This window comes from Arvicanthis niloticus, chromosome 11, assembly GCF_011762505.2.
Source record: "Arvicanthis niloticus isolate mArvNil1 chromosome 11, mArvNil1.pat.X, whole genome shotgun sequence".
NCBI classification, from domain to species: domain Eukaryota; kingdom Metazoa; phylum Chordata; class Mammalia; order Rodentia; family Muridae; genus Arvicanthis; species Arvicanthis niloticus.
The window spans coordinates 50,940,570-50,951,274 of record NC_047668.1 but is presented as its reverse complement, the minus strand read 5'-3'; positions in this window follow the sequence as shown (position 1 = coordinate 50,951,274).

Below are 10,705 nucleotides of genomic sequence, written 5' to 3'. Positions count from 1 at the left end.
CAAGCATTTTGACAAAATGCTTTGATTAACATCTATCTAACACAGAGAGTAGACTAGAAAATGATTTGATTCTACTGCTTGCCTAAAGGAAAATTTATTAGTGGATAACCAGAAACCATGCCTTGCAGCCTTCCTATGTGTTAGAAGCTACTGGTAACTTTGTGGGGCAGGGATGGGGGGGAATATCTTCACACCTAAGCTTTTCTTTCAGGTATTCTCCCAGAAACACACACAGTACTCTCCCACAGGCATTCGTTTTCCACATTCCCTTCACTAAGGTTCCCAGTAACAAAAGTCCTCCTTGAGTCTGTGTCTGCCCTGCCACCATAAGAGACTAGAATTTGCATCCTTGGAGCAGCAGAAGAAAAAAGAGGTGGAAATTGGGTGGAACAACACATTACCAGTTTCTTAAGCAAGCAAGGCTTCTTGTTTGGATTTTGCTGTATGTGTGTGTATGTGTGAGTGTGTATGTGTGTGTGTGTGTGTGTGTGTGTGTAAGTGTGTGTGTGTAAGTGTGTGTGTGTGAGTGTGTGTGTTTAAGTGTGCACACACACATGACACATACCACACATATGTGCATGCCATGATTCTCACATGAGGTCATAGGACAACTTTCTAGAATTGGTTCTCTCCTTCTACTACCTAGATCCAATTTACTGAACTCAGGTTGTCAGGCTTGGATCAAGCATCTTTAACAGCTGAACTATTTTAGTGGCCCACCCAGCAGTTTTTGCCATCCATTTTCCTTCAGTACTGTCTTACTTCTCTTTGTGCGACCCCCCAAATTTTGCCTCACAGCTGTAGGACCTCCACAGTGGTCATGGTTTCCACACAGATACAAACTGTCAGGAAACCAAATGCCTTTGAGATACCAGGTTCATGTACTCTTGAGACCTTTCCTTTTGGACTTCTAAGCCTTTTCTCAAAAGGGATGGATGGATGCTTTTGTAGGAAGCTCTGAGACTCAAGGCCCTGACTTTTGCAAACACTATTTAGTATTTTACAGAAAAATCACACGTTATTGTCATTGCAGACATTTATTGAAGGCCTCTTCTATGCCAGACGTGGTGTTACCTCATCATACATGTTATTTCTCACTGATGAGTCCCATATAGTTCCTATACAATGTCTAAATGAGAAAACTGGGACCCATGCCAAGCTCGCTTTCAGCAAAGCCATCACATGCCTCTGTGGCTTAGGGTATGATACGTGGATGGGCAAGGGTCTCCTCATCCAGGTTCGGCTGCACGTGGAAACTCTCATCTGCCTGCTGCGCTAAATGGAGCGAGAACGAAACCTATCTGAGCAATTCAGACAAAGTGGAATTTGTTTTGCTGCAAATGATTCAAATCATTAAATTCAACAAATACCCATTAAGCCTCTATTATGTGTAAAGCTGTGCAACCCTTTGCAAGTGCCAACTATAAATTAGATTTGGTTTGTATGAACCCTTCTCCTGCTATTGCCGGGCTAAAGAGCTATGGTTTCATTTGGGTTCCAGCTATTCAATCTCTTTTTTTTTTTAAAGAGAGAGGTGTATGTCATCTAAGTTATGTTATATACAGCACACCACTGAAGCAGCTGCAAAAATGAAGGACTGATAAAGAGAGGAAGAGGGGGGCTGCTCATTCCTGCAACAGCAGGAAGATCCATGGGGGATAACTCTCCACTGCCTGCCTGATCCTGTCTAAATTGGTGGGATAATGTTCTTCCTGGGCCTTTTGCTATCTGGGCATGCTGAATTCTCATTATCTCAACACAGAGTTACCATAAACCCATGTGTTCAACCTCAGTATTCTCCATCTCAGTACTGTGTGAAGATTTGCAGATTCAGACAGAGGCCTCCCATACTTCTGTGTCCTGCCTGGGTGGTATGAGCAGTCCCTGGAGAAATGCCCACCATTGGATCTGGTCAGTGCTTTTCCTTTAAAGTGGCAATAATAAGGAGATTAGGGTTTCATTAGATCTGCTATAATTCCTCTCTTGATCTCCCTTTTGAATATGTTCCATAGAGACCTGGGTTTCAACACTTAATATGCAGAAAGACAATAAGGAGCTTAAGATAGACACATCTCTAAGCCCCCTCTGAACCTGGGAAATCAAAATTGCAACAAATGCCTCCCAGTCCTCCCGAGTCTCAGGCATCGGTGGGGTCGCGTTGGCAATGATGATTTGTTCAATATCCTCCTACATACCCCGTAGAGTCTGTAAATAAGGAGAGCTTGCACTTTGCCCCCTTCCATATCCATGGGATCAAGAAGCCAGACCTAGAAGTGGTGCTGAAGGGCATGCTGGATTGGCACCTTTGTCTGAGCTCAGTTCATCCAGGGGTTAGAAGCCAGAGAGATGAAATCTAGCTCAGAGAAGCCAATCGTTGTGGAAAAAAAAAATAGAATTCTTTTAATCTGTTCATTTATTATTTCAACAATTCTTTATAGCCTCTACACCACACTAGGCAAAGTTTGGCTACCTTTCTACAGAGAGCAAAATATCAGAGACCGTCCATTCTTGTCTAGAGCTTCTCTCTAAAATGGTTTGTAACTGAATATAGAATAATAGGTCATTTACATTAAAGAACATCTTAATAAGGCTTGGAAATAAAATGGAAGGAATGGAGAAGAGAGAGATTTCACTGAGCCAGATAATAAGAAAAACAAGTTTCCAGAGAAGAGTATGGTCTAGTAGGGAAGGATGAATGGATTAGATGAATTCATAAGAAAAAGCGCCTCTGGGTAGTGGCTCTGTTGTTAAGCATGGAGGGCACATTGAACTTTCTACTATAGACAACCAAAAGGACTAGACTTCATGATTTAACCCAAAGAGCAAATATATTAAATAATTCATCCAAGAAATAAAAAGAAGCTTTAAAATTAAAAGTTATCACTAAGGCTATATTTGGATTTAAAACATTTATAAAAAATGTGACTCTCAAGTAGATCATAAATAGCCATAAATAGAATTAAAGCATTGGTACATAGTAGTATAACATAGCTGAATCCTGAAACCAATACTAACCAAAATAGATCAGTCGTGGAAGGTCATGTATTATTCATTCCTGTGAGTTGTCCAGAACAGACAAATCCATGAAAGCACATGATGTACAGTGGAGAACAGGATCTGGGAGGAGAGAGAAATAAAAAGAGATTCAAATGAGTACAGGTTTGTTTTAGAGAGATGAAAAAATGTCCTAAACTCAGACAGTAATAAGAACTACCAAACACTGAATACAATTTTTAAAAAAAAACACTGACTTTTAATGTGCACTTTAACAAGTGAGTTGAATCACTTGATAAAACTTCTAATGATAACAAAAAATATCAAGTGAGAGAGTAACAATAAAGGGTGAAATTTTAACTCAAAATTTCACAAGATACAACTTTAAAAAAAATAGAGTTCAAATGAAATTACCTTACATGATTGGACAAGGTTACTCCAAGAAGACATGGGTTAGGAAATGAAAATCACAACCTAAGGCGTGGGATACCTCCTAAACAACACAGACTATTATTGTCTTTGTCCTTGGTTACCCAAATAATCATATGGTGAGACCATGTTGCTAAGGACACAACACACTTTGGCTTCAGGACACAGAATTCAATCTCAAGCTACATAAGAAACATCCTCTTTGTTAAGAAGCTTTCATAGCAGAGGAAGGTGTTATAGAAGTACCTGAGGGACAAAGGATATCAGTGGTCTGATTCAGTACTAGACTCTGTGTGCTGCAATGCACACAGATTGTCCAGCCAAGATATGCCCAATGGGACAATAGTGACTGGCTATCATGGGGTATCTAACTGCTTTCTGACTAAATGTGAGCCTTCCTCCATCAGAGAAAATTTCATGCCTTGTACCATAATCTTAGTCTAAACTCCATGGCTTGAGAGGTCACAGAATGTACTGGTTGCTTTTGTCAAATTGACATAAACCGAAACATATCTGAGAAGAAATAATAGTTGAGAAAGTACTTCCATAAGCTTAACCTGTAGTCAAGTCTCTAGGGCATGTTCATGGTTACTGATTGATGTGGAAGTGCCCCACCCACTGTGGGTAGTCTATATCTGAGCAGATAGTCCTGGGGTGTGTAAGAAAGTAGGCTTAACAAGCTATTAGAAGCAAGCCAGTTTCCGGCCTTGGACGAGGTAACTCCATTTAACCTGCACCATCAATCACAATCATGTACAACACAGGTAGAGGTCTCCACCTCCAAAGATTTAAATATTAATGAGTTATCTAAAGGCCTGGGGGCATAGCTAATTAAGTTATTCCCTCCCCTATTCCCCATCCCTATAAAAGCCAGCTCCCCTGGTGTTTTGTGGGGGAGGGGGAGCACGAACCATCTACACGCATTCACCACGCCATGAACAATAAAAGCTTTGGAAAACTAGACTCCCCGTGTCTCCTGGACTCCCCGTGTTTCCTGGTCTTGCCGCCAGGTTCCCAGCCTTTGAAACCCTGAACCTTCCTGATACAGCTGCCCGCCCACATGCAGTGACTGCGTGAATGTGGGACCACCTGCGGGGTGGAAAGCCTGCCGGGACCCTGCTGCTGGACCGCCAGGTGACTTTGTCCCTGCCGCCAGACTCCCGGACTCCCCCGCAAGAGTTTTTACCCACAAGCCAGTAAGTAGCATTCTCACACAACTTCTGCTTTAGTTCCTGTCTCCAGGTTCTTGCCTTGAGTGCCTTCTTTGACCTTCATTAGTGATGGACCGTTAGCTGGAAGTATAAAATGAAATAAACCCTTTCTCATGCAAATCATTTTTGGTCATAATGTTTTATCATAGCAATAGAAACCCTAACTAAAAGAGTTTCATTGTTATTTTGCCATCCAGTTGCCTTCTCAGTATCTGTTTATATCCATAGATTGTTGCTTCTCTCAGCCATGGTCAGGGAAGCTTTCTTTTTTAGTATGTAAAAGTCTGTCTTCAGTTATGTACTGACTGATGAAATTACCAGCCCCCCATAAATAGTCCTAATTCAGCACTCACACGGATAGCCCTGCGTAAACTAAGTGGGTCACAAAACAAACCTAAAAGTTAGAAATCTTTGAAAGGGTCTGATAGGGATGAGTGAGAGGTTGATAGAAATTAGAAGGAGACAAGAGAGAGTAGGAAGAAGAGAGTAATCAAAACAGATTATATGAATGTGTGAAACTGTCAAGGGACAAATTAATCAATAAAAAAGTCTCACCAAATGTCAAAGCCTCAGATATCACTCTATAGACTGTGAGCATAAAGCATATAAGAAGTAAACTAAAAGCTAAAAGTTAACTAGGGAAAGGCCTCATGATTTTAAATATAAAAGTAACTTCTAAGTTACTCATACATAAAGAAACATGAAGAAATACATTTTATGTATTAAAACATGTCTAAAGCCAAGTACTGATGTTAGAATTCTCTACATTGTGAAATGCTGTTAGAGCAATTTTGATCAAGAAACCTATAACTTCCAGTGCTTAGACTAGAAAAATAAAATCTGGAAGAGTTAATGAACATAGAACATCTGTCTTGAATGGTGGAGAGAGAGAGAGAGAGAGAGAGAGAGAGAGAGAGAGAGAGAGAGAGAGAGAGATTGAACAACAAACTAAACCCAAAGAAAGTAGAAGAGAGAAATAATAAAGATAAGAGAAGAATTAATAACACAGAAAAGCAACCTACAATAGAAAAAATAAAAACAAAAGCCAAATTTTGGCACTTTGTAGAAAGTAATAAAATTAACAAACTTCTAGGAAGATTAAAAGGCAGGATAAAGGCAGAGAATGCATGAATAAACTATGCTATGGATAAAATGGGGATTTAATTAAAGATGCTGCAATGTGATAAAGGCAGCTTATGAAGAGTCTATGCCAATAAATGAAAATTTAGATAAAAATTTACTCACCAAAATAAACAAAAATGTTAAAGTGAGCCAGGAGAGTATTGAAAGCAGTGCCTATTACCTGAGAGAAGAACTGATAGGAGATGCAATGATGTCTTTGTGGGATGTTAGCTGGTAGATTCTGAAAAATTCCCAAACAGGTGTCTAGCTACAGTGTGCAAGATATGGAGGCTCCTGAATTCTACCCTGAAGAGCTCACACCTGAATGAGATGCTTAAGGCATATATGTAGTATGTGTGTAAAACCAAATTAAAGTCCTCTGAGAGTTCACTAAGGCATTCCTGAAGATTGGGCCAAGGTTGTATGTGGAATTGTGTCAAGGTAAAGAGGAAAAACAAGAGAGTCAGATTTGAAGGATCCTAATATACAGCTGAGAAACCTGACTCTATTGGGGATTAATAGAAATCATTGAAGTTTTTGTATAACATGATCAGACTTTGAGATTTATGAGGCTAATACAGAAATATATATGTAATAATATCTGAGAATACTGAATGATCAGACATGGCAGTACTTTTGAAGGACCTTATAGCAGTAAAGATAAGTTGTGCCCATTGGTGCACGAGGAACAAGACTATTTATATTTTGCTATGTCAAAAACCATGGCTCTGAAAGCCTTAAACCCTACTTGAAAATCTACTGTTGTTTTCAGAAATTGTCCTATTGTCAAACTAAGATCAAAATATTTGTGTCTGTAGTAGTAGATCTGTGTAGTAGTAGATCTGTGTAGTAGTAGATCTGTGTAGTAGTAGATCTGTGTAGTAGTAGATCTGTGTAGTAGTAGATCTGTGTAGTAGTAGATCTGTGCTGTTCTAAAAATTACTTAGAGCAACTTGTATTGCAACGGGCAGTGAGATTCTTAATTGTTCAAGGTGCCAAGAATAAGCATGTATGAGTGCTAATCTGAAGAAAGGACAAATGTATCAACTTGATTCTCCCACCAGGCTCAGGGAGCATCATGGAAGAGGGAGCAGAAAGAGTATAAGATTCAGAGTGTGTGGTGAATGCTCTCGTCAACTCATGATATCGCTGATGTGCATATCAGCTCACAACAGCTATGGTTACCTATACAAGATCAAGTTCCTCAAAATTCCAGCATACGTGGAAGGGCCCCTTATATGGGGACCTATTGGTAGCTGGTGACTACTGGGAGAGGGAGAATTACCTTCCTTTCAAGGGATGGCCACTGGCAGATTGCCCATGCTCCGATGTATGGCCCACATTCGTGCATACATGGGCAGCATTCATTCAACTCAGTGAGCTTAAAAAGTTAATACATTTAAAGAAAAGCTGCAAATTATGAAACAATGCCTATAGACGTGGAGAGAGCAAACAGCATGAAGAAGCATCCGTAGAATTAGAAACCCATTAGATACAAGTTCCAAGACAGAACTAAGACTAATGATGTTACTAAAATTAATTATACACATATATGAAACTGTCAAAAGAATAATAAAAACGAATGTCCTAATGTCTAGTCTGCAAAATAGAAATTAGATAAGGTAATATCCATTCTGTCATTTATTTGGGGTGAATTACAGGAGATTAATAAACATTTAAAGAGCCTCAATTTGTCAATTGTGATGGCATTTGACCTAAGGGAAAAACAAAGTTAGGTTGATATAGGATGAGGCAAAAATGACAACTCTACACTGGGTGAGAATTTTCCAAACTGCAGGCAATCAGCACACAAGCCACATGGAGTTCTCAAGATGAGGAATATGTAAGTGGAGGATGATCTGCAGTCCCTTCTTCTGACCAGCACCAAAGTTCACTGCACAGAACAAGGGAAACACACACAGTCTTGAACTTCGGCATCACAGGCCTACATTCTGGCTTTAACTAGGACACTGCATACACAGGGCCTTCAGTGGGCAAAGTTCTTTCTTGCTATCCTCTAAAGAAGCATGTGTATGTTCAGCAACAAACTGGGCACATTCTAAGCATTCATGAAGCAGATACTGTTGGGAATGTCACAGAACCAAGGAATGACCTCTTGGAAAGTCAATACAGAAAGAACCTCACTGAGGAACCCAGGCCTCTGCATCTCAGATAAGTAGCTGAAGTCCTCACACAGAAGTCTCTCACTCTTCATCCATCTTTTGGAGGTCCAATTAATAACCACATCATTCTCTGCTAAGTGAACTTCATTCACCTGCAAGCTGTCTCTGAGGAGCTGAAGATCCTGGTGAGGAAACCAGTGCATTATGATGCAACTGTCTTTATTTATAAAGTTGATGTATGTGGCAGTTCATCATGATTACCAACTTGATAGGAATTGGAAACGTCATGTAAACAAATTTCTGGTGTGTTTATGAGGGATTATTTTGATTAGGTTAGCTGAGGAAGATTTACGCTGAATGTTGGCAGTATCCTTCCGTAGACTATAATATCAGAATAAATAAAAACAAAACAAGATAACCACAATCACTCTGAATGCCTCTAAACTGGGTACAATGTGACCCTGAGCTCCTGACCTGCTGCTGTACCTGCCCTGCCATTTTTTACTGTATTGACTGGAATCCCTTCCTTCCTTAAGGGGTTTTCATCAAGTTTGAGGCCACAAGCCACAGTGAGGTTTCTCACACTCTTCTCAAGCAGTTCCTTGGAACCCAAGGTACTTTTCATTTCTCCCACTTAACAATAGGGTCATGACTATGTAGTGGTGGCCCATGCCTTTAATCCCCAGGAGGCAGAGGTAGATAGATCTCTGAGTTCAAAGTTACCCAGTGTACGGACTGAGTTCCAGAACAGCCAAGGTACACAGAGAAACCCTAACTTGAAACAAAACAAACAAACAAACAAACAAAAAAGATCAGGGTCATGTTTTATGGAGATCTAGAATAGGCTATGAATTTTAGCTATGTGTCCTTTGAATGAAGAACAAGATAAGGGGTCATGTTCATGGAGATCTAGAATGAACCAGGGTTCCTAGTTCTGTATCCTTTGAATGAAGAGAAAGGTAAGATTTACTAGGGCTTGCCTTGAATACTAGGCCAGTCACCAGTACTCTATGATATGCAAATATTGCTATTAGAGTCACCCACTGAAAACTAAATTCTGAGTAGATAGACTAGCCTTCATATGCCTGTGAGCCTGACAAAACAGATCTTCAGTTACCTAGTACTGAACTGATGTGGAACAAAGCATTCTAGCTAAATTTATCCCCAGTAGGTAAAATTGTGTCTCCATTTTGTATGAAATATATTTTAACATGTATGGCATCTTTCTGTCCAGTTCTACTAAAATGATGCAACTTTTCCCTCATGACTCCTGATCACTGAGTTTGGCTTCTTTCTAAATGAGTCCTGAGTTAATACAATAGAAAAGTTGAAAGCTGGCAGATTGTTTCCTATTCCATAAATAACCTCAGATTGCTACTTTCCTTGAGTGCTTATACCTGTGTTTTATGGTCTTCTGGTCTCTCTTTTGCACTCTAGCTTTCAATGGCCACTTCCTGATACTTTTTTTACCTCCCTAGCCCAGGTATCCCATAGACTCAAACCCATAAAGATTAAGACATCTCATTTGCACATTTAAGAGATAATAGAACTGTCCCAAAAAGTAAGTCACTAAGATAATTTGAAAGGATCAAAGCGGGGTCTCTACTCATGATAGGAGGCTTTGGGCTCGTGGACCAGAGTGATCTTACATTGCAGCAGGAAGCAGGGCTCAGGAAATGATGGGTTTCATGTAGTTCAACATAGAGAAGGCCCTTCATAGAAAACACAGAACCAGAGGAATTTTTGCTTGTTTTATACAACCCAAATTGTTTGTTCACTCTTAGTAGATATACACAGAACAAACTTTTTCCCTGGTATAACCAGTATTCTTGATTTATATACACTATATGATCACTGCTGTATCCCAGTCTGATATGGTGGTAATACATCGGACTCCTGAATACACTGATTTTAACAGAATTTCAAATGTAAGTCAGAAGAAAGCTACTGAGAGCTGAGTTAGGAAAGACCTCAGTAGTTCATTATATCTACCAAGTGACATACATAAGTAAATAAAGACACCAGTGTACCATGACACTTATCAAGTTCCTACATCTTCATAGAAGATGCCGCCATTTAAGAGGGACCAAAATGGAAACCCAGAGTGACAGTAATTGAATTATAAAGGAGACAAGTAGCATAGGACTTCTAAGCACTCTTCTAAGAATTTACTGTTTGTTAATTCCATATACTTATATCCCTCTCCAAACAACCCCATGGGTAGAATTCTCTTACTATCTGCTGCCTTACCTAACAAAGAAATTAAAGTAATGAAGAGTACAATTGTGGAGATTAAGTGATTAAGTGAGACATGCAGGTCTGCAGCCACAATTTGTAATAGCTTACGACTGTGGTGTTCATGAGAGCCATCTGATCAAACTTGTTACATACAGATGCCTTGTCTTCCCTTTAGGCTATTAGATATACCTAAAATCTGAGAATTCTGGGATCCTAGAATTTGCATTTTAATTCAGTACATTGACTACTGGGATAAAGTTGTACTGCTCTTGGTATTATGACAATGTTGTAACTGGGCCGTGAAATGAACCCACCAGCAACACCATGGGAAGGGGTGAGTAAAAATGTTCTCAGTTTGTTCTTTTTCTTTACTTCCATGGTACTCATTGTTGAATAAATGAAATATTTGTTGAATAAATGAACTTGTCCCCAGGGCCCCAAAGAGTGTAAAAAGAAGTTTACTTTTAATACAGTTCAAAAACCACTCCATAATCTAAAACCTGACTCACACTATTGAACAACTTCAGCAAATCTTCCACGCTACCTGCCAAGGTCATAGTTTCAATCTCACCTTCAATTATTGATAGA